Below are 10,576 nucleotides of genomic sequence, written 5' to 3'. Positions count from 1 at the left end.
CTCCTGTGGTTGTTTTCTCCTATTTTGTCCCTTTTCTTTCCCATCATTTTCTTCCATGTGGGGGATTAGTAAGGAAACCCCCTGCCTTCCGCAATCCCTTCCATCATAAGAGTAAATCTCATCTATGCAGGAAACATGGCTTTCTGAGGGCTGGTCTGCAACTGTGGAATAACCTCCTGCAGGAGCTAAGGACCATCACAAACCTTGCCACCTTCTGCTCCAAGTTCAAGGCGCACTTCTTCAACCTGGCCATCACTAACATAAACACAGAGCAGCAGGTACATTTTACACAAACCAACACACCCTACCAGAACAAAACTCTACACACCATTCTCCCCCTGGGGTGAGGATGAGAGGGAAAACAGATCACACCTGACAGAATTTAGTCACATCGCTGAATGCATGCCTGGTAGGTGCTGAGGTAATCTGGAGGTGGGGGCAGAATACGAACCTATAAAGACTAAAGTAGAATCCATCAAGTCAAAGGAATCTTTAGGGGAACAACTATTTGTCCATGCTGCAGCAGCAGTGTCTGTGGCTGCTCTACCCTGATCATCTACTCCCTGTCCAGTTTCTCAGGATCTGGAAGAATCCTCACACATCTGTGAAGGGAGTTCTCTCGTCCATTGGGCGGTATACCCAGGGGAGGCTCTCTTCCCACCTTAAATCACTTCAGGACAGAATTACATTTCACCTTGTGATGGGTTGCTCCCTTTCAAGATGCCACCTGATGTGCTGAGATACCACTGAGCCTGCCTGTTCTGCCAGAATGGGCCCCCTATAACCTGTCTTGCTGAGCCAGGCTCTTAAGCCTCCTCTAGCACACACACAGGCAGGGTCACACCCAGCTGCAGAAAGACACAGACACTGAGATCAGTTCTGGGAAGACTGAGTTTAAGAGACTTGTCCCAGCACTCAGTTGCCCACCTCCCTTGGAGTACAGACCAAAGGTATATTGTCTTGTGCTGTATAGAAGACTCTGCACAGTGCAAGCCCATAAAAATTCGCCCTCTTCCTCAATGTGAAGAAAGATATGCACAGCTTCTCTCTCCCCCCCTCCCCTGCTCCCCAGATATGAATTGCACAAACTGGATAATGTTACAAACAAAACAAATTTATTAACTCTAAAAGGCAGATTTTAAGTGGTTAAAGGGATAGCCAACAGAACAAAGCAGATTACTAAGCAAATAAAACAAAACACACAAACTAAGCTTGATTCATTAAAGAAACAGGTTACAGAATGTAATTTCTCACCCTAAATGTTGAAGAGGCAGGATGGAGAGTTTCTGTAGCTCAGAGTTCTAGTTATTTCTTCTTACAGACTGGACCCCTGTCTCAGTCTGGACTGTCCCCTGCCTTTCCCTTCAGGTTGGTTCCTTTGTCCCTTTAGGTACTTTCAGCAGTCCTCCTTCTTGGGGAGGCCATGGAGGAGAGTCCCATTTGCCTTTCTCCCCACCCTTAAATAAGATTTACATAAGGCAAGAATCCTTTGTTTGATTCCCATCTCCCTACAGAGGAAAAGTGCCAGCAGTGTCCAAGGTGGTACTTTGTATCAGGTGACAGGACCACCTGACCTGGTAGTGTCAGAGCTATGTCCCAGGACGCCTCCCAGGAAGGAGAGAGATTAGTATCTTCACAGTCTTGTTGTTTTTTCCTAATGGCTCGTCAAATCTGATGGCCTGTTGTCTGGTGGGTGTCTTCCCAATACACACCCAGTTGTAATTGTTACCTAGTCCATATTCCTAACTTTAGATACAGAAATGGTACATGCATACAAATTGGATAGTCACATTCAGTAAATCACAACCTTTCCAATGATAAGTTACATGAGCCATCTTGCATAAAGTATATCTCAGTTATGCCATATTCATATCATAAGCATATTTCCATGAAGAATATGCAGTGTAATATCATACACCTGTGAACATCTTCCAGGCTGGGTGCTGTCCAGAACTTTTCTCAGAACTCTGCATTTTCTCCCTCTGTCACACTGAAAAAGAAGTACCCACAGTGCAGTGACCCCATCTTCCAGCTCACCTGGAAATACAGCATGCACTGAAATAGCAAACAGAGGTGAAACAACTGAGGGGAAGCCTTAAAGTGCAAAACCAAAGGGGAGACTGAGTCAAGGCCGGAAATGCTGCATGTGCTGACTCTGCTCCAAGTCACCCAGCTATAGGATGATCTTAGAGCAGAAACAAATTCTAATAATCTTACCTTTCTATAGCAGCTTTCATCATTCTGGTCTGTTCAGATTCCACAAAAGTAGGTAATGTTGAGACTTTCAGTATCACTGTTCAGACAGAGCCTCAGTTTCTAAAGAGCTCATCTAAAACTTAAAATTTGAACAATATTTTTCCTCTGTGAAAATCCACTGGCTCTTTCATGTTCTTTAAAGATGCCCAGGGATGTGTTATCCTGGAGTGCCACACGTTCCAGAAGAGTCCTGGAGATTTCTGGTAGCACGGACATCCCAGAATTATTGCAGTGTTATTGTAGCTGTGTTGGTCCCAGGATATAAGATACAAGGTGGGTGACATCATATCTTTTACTGGGCCAAATTAGGCAAACTTTCAAGACACACTGAGCTTTTTTTCAGGTCAGCTCAGCCTCAAGCATATCTCTGTGTAGCTTGAAAGCGTCTCTCTTTCACCCGCAGAAGTTGGTCCAATAAAAGATATTACCTCACCTTGTCTGTCCCAGAATAATGCATCCTGGGACTTTTCTAGTGACTGAAAGTTCAGAATGGGTTTGAATAGAGACTGGGAGTGGCTGGGTCATTACACATATTGAATCTATTTCCCCATGTTAAGTATCCTCACACCTTCTTGTCAACTGTCTAAATGGGCCATCTTGATGATCACTACAAACCTTTTTTTCTCCTGCTGATAATAGCTCATCTTAACTAATTAGCCTCTCACAGTTCGTAACTTCCAACTTATCTGTATGTATATCTATCTATCTTACTATATGTTCCATTCTATGCATCGGATGAAGTGGGCTGTAGCCCACAAAAGCTTATGCTCTAATAAATTTGTTAGTCTCTAAAGTGCCACAACTACTACTGTTCTTTTTTTGAAAGTCCAGTGGCTCTTCTGGAGAGGCTGAAATTTCCACTCACAGTGAACTGCCAAAAGGTTTCTTTTATACATACTAGAGATGGTTCAAAAGGTGAGTGAAAATGTATTCAGGTGATTGCCCCGATAGTGTAGTTTAAATAAGCATATAGTACTCATTTTCCTTTCATCTGTGTAGGTCAACTTTAACATAATTAATGTAGCCTTAAATGAATGACATGAAATGACCACACAGTGGTAAGAGAAAGGAGAGGAATTTGGAAGGCTGACAAGCGTTACAGGATATTTAAGAAACACTGATGAATGTTTAAAGGGTCAGAACTTTGTTCAAAAAAGCAGCAATCCACAGTTCAAAGCATGTTATTGCTAATGTGGGAGAAGACTTCCTAAAACGTGCTGACCATTGTTAAGTGGGAGATATCAGAACATGTATGAATGTATTAAAACAACCCTTTACTGGAAGAGTGAATAGTTTAGGGGCCTTTCACATTTACATTACCATGGCCAATTCAGTTCAGATCAACAGTGAATGAAAGTTGTTACAAAGGAAATATTTTGTACCCAATGCATATTTGATGTGCATACAAAGTCATTCATTCTAAAGGTATCTAAGTCCTGGACTACACTGCAAATGTATGTTGGTATAACTTCATCACTTGGGGGGTGGAAAATCCATACCCCGTGATGCAGTTATACTGACCTAACTCCTGGTGTAGACAGCACTATGTTGACAAGAGGTCTTCTCCCGTTGACACAGTGGCTGCCTCTCGGGGAGGTGGGGGACGTACACTATGGGAGAAGCTCTCCTGTCGGCATAGGTAGTGTCTTCACTAAGCGCTACAATTTAAGTGCAGCAATTTAAGTGTAGGTAATCTCCAAGATTGCTCCACTAGTGACAAGAGATTAAGTAATGTTCCCCTGTCACATCAACTGAGTGCACTCATTGGATTGGTCAATCAGGCAGCCAGTGAGAACATCACTCAGAATCTATGTACAGGTGCTCCGAGACCATGGTAATGACAATGGTGTAATCCAGAGTATGGCCTGTATTTTGAGTTTGCCTGGAACAAAATGAGTGATTTGTATCTGATTGGGCTACATTCTCCTTTAACTTTTGCCCATGTGCATTTTTATAAAATTAAAAATTAAAACTATTTGCTTCGTTTCTCAGTCTGTGACCCTCACGTTGCCAAAGCAGAACAACTGGCAAATCTGAAATCTCTTGTGGCCGCCCGAAATCTGGAGATTCCATCTCAGCCTTGAGAGAGCACATTGAAGTCAGGCATGCAGGTGCTTATATAATTCTCTTCAAAAGCCTTAATAAGAAGCACTGTGTATGCTGGATTTGTATCAAACCTCAGACAACACCCTAGAGGAGTGTTAAGCTCAGGCATGGTCATAGATGGTAGCTATGAAGGGCTGGTTAAAACCATATTACCCCCAGAAGCAATGCTGATGGCTGATAACTATCAATCCATTTGGGATTGCAAAGGTTTTGGTATTTGTCTGATTGATGCAGTTGTTTGTAACCTCCGCATCAGATGCCCTTCAGCAGATTTTTTTTGCCCAAAGTATGATCCCTGGTGTATATTATTTATGTGAGCAAGTTTGCCTTCAGTTAATGGTGATGCAAACGGCTATTCGTTTGTTGCCCAGAGCATCACAACGCAGTGTTCAGTGGCAGTAATGTGTAAACCGGACATTTTGAACACACCCTGAGTCTTTGCATTCATGTTGTTTAACATAACCTCTGCATCCTGCCTGGTCGCTGTCAACTGGAAGCTGGCTGGCCATTTTAAGGCTTCTTCCTCCATCATCTATCCGCTCAGGTTGTGACTGGCCCTTGCTAAGATCTAGCTCTTTTAGGGTCTCATAGTCAAGAGATCTGGTCAAAAAAGAGAAAAAATTTGTGGGAAGTTTTAACATTTTGAAGGCATTTCCATTCTATACTTTTTCAGAATAAACTGATCTCTCTCTCTTTGAAAATTTCCATGGAGTTATTTTATCAAAACGATTTTTTGTTTCAAAACCGGTGCTACTTTAACATGAACATTCATGTTTAAAAGAAAGACCCATCACATGATTCATCGGAATTGGGATCTCAGAAAACAACCGCTGACTCCTGTAAGTCAGTGCTGACAGACAAACAGCTGTCCCTACAGGGATTTGGTGAATGCCCCAGTCTTCCTTCAAGTGGGCCGTCATTCACTGACTTGTTTCCACTGTCAGACCCCACCCACTGATCGGGGCTGCTGGCTAGAGCCCTGTAAGTGGGACTGTGCTGAAACAATCAGAGGAGCGAGATTTGGCTTGCAAACACTATTGCTCTGAATTGTTTCATGTTCATCCTCGCAGCTGAACAGGGGTTTTGGGGCACTGTCGATCTATATTTGAAAAAGCTCCTCCCTTCGTGTGTCCTCCACTGGAATTGCTAGGCTGCATTGCAGCTGTGATGCACCCAGATGCTTTAGCAGATGGCCACATGGGTTTTTCCTTTATTATTATTTCATTTTATACTTTGAGCCCTGGGAAGGAGGGACATTGCAGAGGGAAAGAAGGAGCAATGGGATGAGGACAGAAGGCCCAGAGGAGGGAGGGAAGACTGGAGAGGATCATGGAACATAGAGTGCACAAGGGGGGGTGGGAGATACTGCAAAGGTGGATGTGAAGCAAATCATTTTTTATTCACTTTCTCCTTTCAGAAGGTTAATGCAGGTGCCTCCTCCCTCTCTCCCAGTCTTTAAATTAACACTGAATTTCACGCTAAGTGCTATAGCAGCAGCTGCTATGGAGTGGCAGGCAGTGCCTAGAGGAATTCAAAAACACCTGCAGTTTCACTGGTGTTCCTGTCTGCTTGCTGTATGTTGTGGACAGAAGCCCAAGAACTGGAGATGAATCCGAAGCAATTCAGGGAAATAGCATCTGCAGATAAAAATTGTCTTGTCGCTGGTTTCTTTCCTTGCCCCACTCTCCCTAAATCATGGTCAGTAGCTCTCGAGCTCCCGCATGCTGGCACATCTGGTGTGTGGGATTCATTGGCTCAGCCACAGGCTTCCGGGCCATTTTCAATAGATAAACATCAGGAATGTGATGGAACTGAGGGGGTGGTTTGGGCAGGGTGGTATCGCTTTCTTCTTGGAGCCTGTGGTCTGAGGATACTTGGATGACAGCCCTCTCCCTAGTAACACTTGGGCTGGCAGCCTGAGGAAATACAAGCTCCAACACCCTGTCATCTGCACCCTGCTTCTATGGAGGGGCCCCTGGGAAGGAGAAGTACTTGCACAGTCCATGAGTACCCAGGGGCTGGAAGTGGGTAATATTGTGATATCACAGGTATAGAGCTAGACATGTCCGGATGGCTGCCCTCTAGAGGTGCTGAGGTGGAATGAACGTTACCTCCTCACAACTCATTCTCCACTCTGGGAATTCAGGTCCAGTAAAAGCAATCCAAGATCCTTTTGTGGCTCTTTGCTCTGCTGCCTCAGTAGTGTGATTGCTAAATGGTGCATTGGAATCTACATCCAAAACTCTCAGCCAGGGCTGAATTTTACTTATTTGGGGCCTCCCTGTGGCTCTCCTCCCCTTGGGAGGAGCAGGGGTGGCAGCAAGGGGTCATGGTAATGGAGACTGCCTTTAAAGGCTGAGCTTCCCAGACAGACGTCCAGGGTGGGGTGCTGCAAAGCTCTTGTTATGCATAGCAACCCTGGTGGATCCAGCTACAGAATAACTCCAATCTCTTCCAAGCACTGAGTGAACACAGAACATCAGATGGTACTAGGTATAGAAAGAAAAGCTAGGGTTCCTTGAGTGAAAGAAGGGTGTGGTTAAAATCCCTAACGCTGCTGAAATTTCCTAGAAGTGTAGAAAACTGGAGAAAATTTAAACAGCACTTCACAGGGCCCACAGCACCAAATACCTATCTCCATCCACTCTTAACTCATTGGGCTTTGGAACCTATGTCCACTGCCTAGCGAGTAGCATTCAGCTGAGGGTGAGTCCCTCCATCGGGGTATGGCAGGTACAGTTCTGCTGCCCTCAGTTCACACAACAAGGATAACAACGCTTTATTACTCCCACCCCAATAACAAAGAGACTGGGGATCCAACACCAGTCACGTGATCATTTGGGCAAGCAATCCCATCATGCTGAGCACCTAGAGTGGGTGTGTTCATGCAAATGAGATCAGCTCCTGAAGTCTTTTCCATAACTCACCACTAGATGTCAGGGGAGAGCTCATTCAGACTCTGCTTACACCAAATTAATGCCAGGTTACTGCCCTCCTTTTACTAAAAGCTTCTTTTCTACACTCAGACACTGTGTTTGCGAGAGGGGAAATATTGCCTCTTAGAGGCACCCAGGTAGTGATATGTAAGTATCCCAGGTTATTGGGTGGGGGCTTGACCCGGTTTTGTGTTGTATTGTTGAAAAGGAACCCCTAGGTATTGAACCCGGCCCTTGTTGCTGCCGACTACAACTGGCAGAAGGGTTACATCAGCAAAGAGTCAGGAACAGGAAAGGTCTAGGAGCCTTTATAATAACTGAGACGCATTGTTCTGAAAATCACTTACAGTTCATTAAGGGAACAGTTTTCTATTAATAATACTAGGTACTTGCTGTGCTACTTATTCTTTTGCCCTGCTGCTATCACTGCCTTCCTTGCTGTGTTATGGATTCTGAAAAGTTAGATATATATTTACTATAAGATAGAGCTACCATTTGTGCCATCAGTGATTTTTTGGGGTGTCTTCCTTCTAATACGTTTGTGTCTGGGTGCTTTGGAGGTGTTTCTCTAATCCTGCAAGAACAATCACTACCAGAGAGACATGGATGTAAATGCTGCAGAACTGGAGACAGGGTTTTCTTGATTGCTTCTGGAACTTGATTCTTCTATTTGTCTGTTGACATCAAGTCTACTGACTTTCATGGAGTGTAGAGTTTAAGAAGCAGTTAATGAATAACCTTGTATTTCCGTAAGGTCCTTTAGACATGGGACTATCATTTGAACCATAATGACCATCTGTCTCTATAATCTAGGTTTTAATACCTCACCCATTACCATGGTATCAGGATTTATTCTTCCATTATACAAGTGCCACAATTTGTAAATATTGTTCATGAACAAGCAGGCTCAAGCAGTCAAGGAATTGTTGCCAAGCTGTTTTAAGTTTGCCTCTGTGGTCTCTAGGGGCCGCTGTTCACTTGCATTTCCTCTGCTGCCCACTCCGCTCTAAGTGCCAATGACAGAATGCTTAAGACACAAATAGAACAAATGTTCGAGGTGTTTGTGGCCATGTTTTCATGTGTTAAGAATAGGGCCTCTTATCATGAGCTATATTCATATACTTAATTATTATATAAATAATTACTTGGGGCACAGGAGTGGTGGGGACACGAATATAAAACCAGATATTTGGGCAGCTAGGGCAAGGGTGATTATGCATCATGTAAATTTAACAGCAGAATTTAACTAAAATGACTATGTCTCCTAATTTTGGTTCTCTCTTCTCTTTCCTCTCCTTTTTCAAGCCTTCAGATTTTTCTCCAACTTTATTTATCTTCTCTCTTTGCAGTTCTCTCTCTTCTGCAATTCTTTTTCATTGATATACATTTTATCTCTAATTTATCTTTCCTTCCTCTGCTTCTAGCCTCCCCATTGCTTCCCCCACTACAACTACCCATGTTATAACCACTTGACTGGTGTCCCATTTCTTTTTCTCCTGTTATTAGGTGGCATCCACCCATCTACGCTCTCTCTATGGAACATCTCTTCTGCCCTTCCATCCCCAGTTTCCATTATGTCCTACTACTTGGCTCTTACTGTATGTGATCCTCCAATATCCTGCTTGCTGTCCACGTCCCCTCATGTCCAGTTTGTCTTCTTCCTACTTCCCATGCAAAGTCATCCTGGCAGCGCCTTTCAATTACTGTGGCCCATTCTGAGCTCCTGCTGCCTCATCTCTAACAATGGAGGTTGCACCTACCCAGGCCCTCCTCCACGCCCCATAGCAAGACTCAACAGCGCTTCCACTGCTGGTAGCAGGGCTGCTCTGCATACCAAACAGACACTACTTTTCTCCTTGCACTGGTGAGCAGATCTAGTCCCATTCTGTGGCTAACAGAATGAGCGAGGTGGAAACCCTTTAAAGGGTCTATTCCAGGAAGGGGACTTGTTCTCTGGGGATCCAGCAGAAGAAGAAGACTGTCTGTGAGAACAGATCCTTGCAGGGGAGTAGGCTGTTCCCGGCACATATTGCAGCGTAATACCGGTCTAAACAGCAGAGCTGAACAAACAAGGGCCTAAAGGGGCTCTCAGGAGCACCGAGACAATCACCCACCCCCAAACTCCCTCGCAGGCACTTAGAAGGGCAATAACTATAACTGGACACAAATTGTGGCCGCCAAAGTGCCCAGATATGGGGAAGGGGTCAGTTTGGTACGACTGCATTAGGTCCACAGTGGAGAACCTGTTGTTCTCATAAGGCAGATGTAGTATGTACTGGATGGGGACTGTCGGGAAGGGCTTGCAGCCTAATTGTTGCCCATAGTCAGAATAGCGTGCTAGCAGGAGTTGTGTGGGAACCACTATGTCAATACCAGCACAATGTGCCAGGGAGTCCCAAGGAAAGAATATATCAGAGAACTCTATCTTGGCCAGTAGGAACTGCAGGCTGATACCTAACTGTCTCTAACAGTGGAACAGACTAAAAGGGGCATTCTAGCTAATAATAGGAGCTGTAAGGCTATGTTAGACTGTCGCCTATGGGCCAAGATAGGAAGTGTTATGCATATTTGTTGGTGTTACTGACGAAGCAGCTGGACCCAAGTTATGGGGGTCCTTTTTTTAGGCAGCACTAGAAATGCAGGAATAGGGTGGGATGCTGGAGTCTCCTGGGGTGGTATGAGGAGGAGTAAGGGGTTTGCTGCAGTTTCTCATAGAGGAGAGTGAACCAAACTGAGGAGAGCTGGAATGTGCCAAAGACAAGGCAGGGGAAACAAGAGCCTGTTAGAGATGGGGTCTGTTAGAGGCTAGTTATGGCAAAATGGGGATGGTTGCAGTTTGATGGGTTGGGGCAGTAGGTGCAGAGGGGCTAGAGGAAATGTAGAAGGGAGAAGAGAAGCAGGATTGGGGAAGCTGGAGAGTACTCAGGGCAGGGTGCACAGAGTGAAGGGATGTCCTCTCAAAGGTAAGAGAAAGAAGTAGAGGCTCCTTGTTAGAAGGAAGACAAGGAAGCTCCTCCCGCACTCCCATTTTTACATGTGCATTTCCTGTTTGTTTGAGGTTGAATTTTCATCCTGAGACAGGCATACAATTAGGAGTCAGTAAGATTTCAAACAAGAGGTCAAAAATCAGGGACTGGAAACAAAAACCATGTAAATAAATCTCATGATTTTATGTATAGGTGTGTGCATGTGCTTGTGAGAAAGAAGTGCTTCTCGATTCTCTGAACTGGCAATATTGTAATGTTGGGAAACTGCAAAGGAGTCTTACCAAATCCACA

Source organism: Natator depressus, chromosome 6, assembly GCF_965152275.1.
Source record: "Natator depressus isolate rNatDep1 chromosome 6, rNatDep2.hap1, whole genome shotgun sequence".
Classification (NCBI taxonomy): Eukaryota; Metazoa; Chordata; order Testudines; family Cheloniidae; genus Natator; species Natator depressus.
This window is presented reverse-complemented; position numbering follows the sequence as displayed.